At 39.9% G+C, this 3,904-nt stretch overlaps 1 non-coding gene across 1 annotated transcript; it reads right to left on the bottom strand.

The window, feature by feature from the left end:
- Nucleotides 1-3,561: 3,561 nt before the first annotated feature.
- Nucleotides 3,562-3,681, bottom strand: LOC118978526 (small nucleolar RNA SNORA32). The gene has a single exon (XR_005064740.1). It is a non-coding gene; the product is annotated as a small nucleolar RNA SNORA32 (small nucleolar RNA).
- Between the last annotated feature and the right edge of the window lie 223 nt (nucleotides 3,682-3,904).

Genomic DNA, 3,904 nt, shown 5'->3' with positions numbered 1-3,904 from the left:
AAAAAGGTTTTTTACATATATGCATATGTACACATATATGTGTACATATGCATGTGGGTGAAGTTTGTCAGGAAAAAGTCCAGCCATTATTAATATAATGAGAACAGTTTGTGCATCATCAATGTAACTTGGCAGCCAAAGAAAGGGGACTGGAATGCACATGTGTGAACAAGGACAACTTCACTGTACTAGTCAGTGTGGGTGGTAGACACTGTTGAGTGAGCATGTGTACTGTGTGGCCATCATATTCAAAATGAGTGATCAAGTAGAGCAACAAATTTGCACCAAATTTTGTGTTAAGCCTGAACATTCTTTCACAGAAACTATTTGGATGATTCAGAAGGCTTTTGGGGATGATGCAAGAGTGCAGTGCAAACAAAAGTGTGACACAAATACTTCGAAATAGTCGAGAATCTATTGAAAGTCATCATGTTCTGGAAGGTCTGCAGCAAGCAGAACATCTGAGAATGTTGAACATGTATAGGCTGCCATCAACAAAGAACAGTGACTAACAGGGTGAGAAGTAGAACCTGATCTGGAGATTCCAAAAGCTACTGTGTCCAAGATTTTGACTCAGGATCTTGGCATGAAACGTGTCATGGCAAAATTTGTCTCACAGCTTCTGCTGCCAGAGCAGAAGGATCACTGTGCTGGAGTTGCTAATGACTTGATTCCAACAAAGGATTTTGCAGTGTTTTGAACAGTGCAAGAGATGCTATAAAAACAGTGTAAAGTCTCAAGGTGCCTACTTTGAAGGAAACTGAGGTGTTATTGTCTGATGTACAATATTTCTTGTATCTTATATCTTCTTCAATAAATGTCTCTATTGGCTTATGCTTCACAACTTCCTAAATCCTTTCAAACAAGCCTCATTAAGCCCTGTCTCCATAACTCATGCTAAGTGGCCCCAGGCATGGCAATAGCAGCAGCCAGCCTAGATTTGTAGCTTGGCTTCACCTGGGAACCTCCAGGCCCAGCACAAGTAGCAGTCATTTCAGATTGCTTTATAGCTCAGGTAGGGTGGCACCAGGCAAAACAAGGTCAGGTAGGGGTTGACCTTGACTTGCACCACCCAGGAAACCCCAGAGCCTGAACACCCAGTGGATAGCTACAGACCTTGTTGGAGCACCACCACCCTGCCCCTGCACCACTGATCCTCCACAGATGGAGGAGTTTGGTGGTCAGTAGATATAGCCAGTCCTTGCAGCTGACTCGCCTGGGTAACTCAGTCCCATTGGTCTGACAATAGCAGTCAACTCAACTACAAGAGGAAGTTATACTCACTTCATCCCATGGTGCACCTCGAATACCCAGCTTTGGTGATAGAGGAGGCTGTGCCACTGGACCCTACAGGACACCTACTATGTTAGGCCATGCCACCAAGTCAGGTAGTTATAGCAGCTCTACCTCATACATAGAAACAAACACAGGGAGGCTACCAAAATGAGCAGACAAAGAAACATGGCCCAACTGAAAGAACAGAACAAAAATTCTGAAATAAAAATAAACAAAATGAAGATAAGCAATCTAAAGATGCAGAGTTCAAAACACTGATTATAAGGATGTTCAGGAACTTAGTGAGGACCTAAACAGCATAAAAATGATTCAGTCAGAAATGAAGGATACACTAATTGAAATAAAGATCAGTTTATAGGGAAATAAGAGAAGAATGAATGAAGCTGAGAATCAAATCAATGATTTGGGACATAAGAAAGCAAAAACAACCAATCAAAACAAGAAGAAAAAAGAATCCCAAAAAACAAGTATATAGGTGTAAGCAACCTCTGGGTCAACTTCAAGAATTCCAACATTGCACCACAAGGGTGTAAGAAGTAGAAGAGAAGAGCAAAATATTGGAAACCTGTTTAAAAAATAATGGAAAAAAAAACCCTTCCTAATTTGGTGAAGGAAATAGAAATGCAAGTCCAGGAATTACAGAGCATTCCAAACAAAATGGATACAATGTGGCCCACTTCAGGATATATCATAGTTAAAATGTCAAAGGTTAAAGATAGAGAGTAAATCTTAAAAGCAGAAAGAGAACAACAGTTAGTTACCTACAGGGGAGTTCCCATAAGACTGTCAGCTGATTTCTCAAAAGAAACTGGTCTGATGGTTGCTGATGGGAGTGGGGGTGTGGGGGAAGGTGAAGATGTGAGAGGATTAAGAAGTACAAATATGTAGTTACAGACCAGCCATGGGGATGTAAAGTACAGTGTAAAAAATGGAGTAGCCAAAGAACTTATGACCCATGGACATGAACAATGGTGGAGGAATCACCTGAGGGAGTGTGTATGTTAGATGGAGGGGATCAAAAGGGGAAAAATTGGGACAACTAGATTAGTATAATAAATGAAATATAGTATTAAAAAAGAAAAAAATGTACTGTCCTAGTAACTTTCAATCAAATATACATTGGAGTGTATTAACTAGAGTTATCATGGTACACATCACTTTCTCAGGACTTACTTATCTTATAACTTTAAGTTTGTACCTTTTGACCCCCATCACCCATTTTGCCAGCCCCCACCCCCACCCCCGCCACCACAGCAGACACCAATCTGTTCTCTGTATCTATGGGTTGGAATTTTTTTGGATTCCACATATAAGTGAGAGCATACAGTATTTTCCCCCTCTATCTGGCTCATTTCATTTAGCATAATGTCTTCAAGATCCATTTATATTGTCACAAATCACAGGATTTCCTTATATAGGTTTTAAATTTCAACATTTTAAAACTTAAAGAAAATTTCCACATGAATCAGTTGGTGATATCTAATGACACTGCCCCTTGCAGCCAATGGCCTGTTAAATTCAGCCCTGGCCTTTGTCCTATCCCCTCAGTAATCTATGTTGAAGCCAAGCACAGCTATTCCTACTGAAGTTATTGTCTCACACATTTAAATAAAGAACTTAAGTGTTTTCTTTTCGTGTAAGGTGATTTGTAAGGATTGTCAGAAGAGAAAGAACAACAACCATTTCAAACCATGTGCAGTTTTCATTAAACTCTCCTAGTAGAATACAAAATTCTCTTTGGCTGCTCCATCTATGGGCCCTCTAGGACCTCCACAGGAGTGCTCTGTTTTCTGTGGACTAACTGTCAATATAAAACCCATGAGAGCCAGCAATCAGGATTCTCGTCCCCGTGACCAGCATCCCAGGAAGAAGCACTGCTGCTGAGGGGATTATCTGCTACTGCAGAGCAGCCTGCTGTCCTGACAGGCATGCAATGTATTGGCTTTGGCAGCCCTCACCTCCTCCATCATTCCAATTAAGTTATTAAAATTAAAGTAGAAGTGCTTAAAGCTAAGGCATTTTGGTAGAAATCCTTAAAGGGCTCCGAAATCTGTCCCCTAACTTCTTAGCAAGGTGCTTTTCTAATTTTTTTTTACCTCAAAGAAAAAAAAAATTCTAAAGGGTCACACCTATATTCTTCATTGGGTTCCTTAATTTCCATTCCACGAGATTAAAGTTCAAGCTATCAATGTTTTTTTAAAAAATTATCTATTTGATATGAGAAAAAAATTTACATTTATTTATTTATTTATATTATTATTTTTAAAATGTTCCCAATAGGCTGAATGCTAGCAATATAGCAGGAAAAAACCTAGTGGGAAAATGTTTTGTGGTCATGTCCATGGCAAATGAGAAACTGCATTCTAAAAGCCTTGGTAATGACCATTACATTTATTTTTTTAAATATTTTATTTATTTATCTTTAAAGAGGAAGGGAAGGAGAGAAGGAGAGAATTATCAATGTATGGTTGCCTCTCATGAGTCCCCTGCTGGGAACTGGCCTGCAACCCAGGCATGTGCCCTGACTGGGACTGAAACCATGATCCTCAGGGTCGCAGGCCCGCACTCAATCCACTGAGCTACACCAGCCAGGGCAAAATTTACATTT

Source organism: Sturnira hondurensis, unplaced genomic scaffold, assembly GCF_014824575.4.
Source record: "Sturnira hondurensis isolate 20B ecotype Veracruz unplaced genomic scaffold, ASM1482457v3 Scaffold0021795, whole genome shotgun sequence".
NCBI lineage: Eukaryota > Metazoa > Chordata > Mammalia > Chiroptera > Phyllostomidae > Sturnira > Sturnira hondurensis.
The sequence above is the reverse complement of the archived record's forward strand: the minus strand, read 5'-3'. Positions and strand labels throughout refer to the sequence as shown.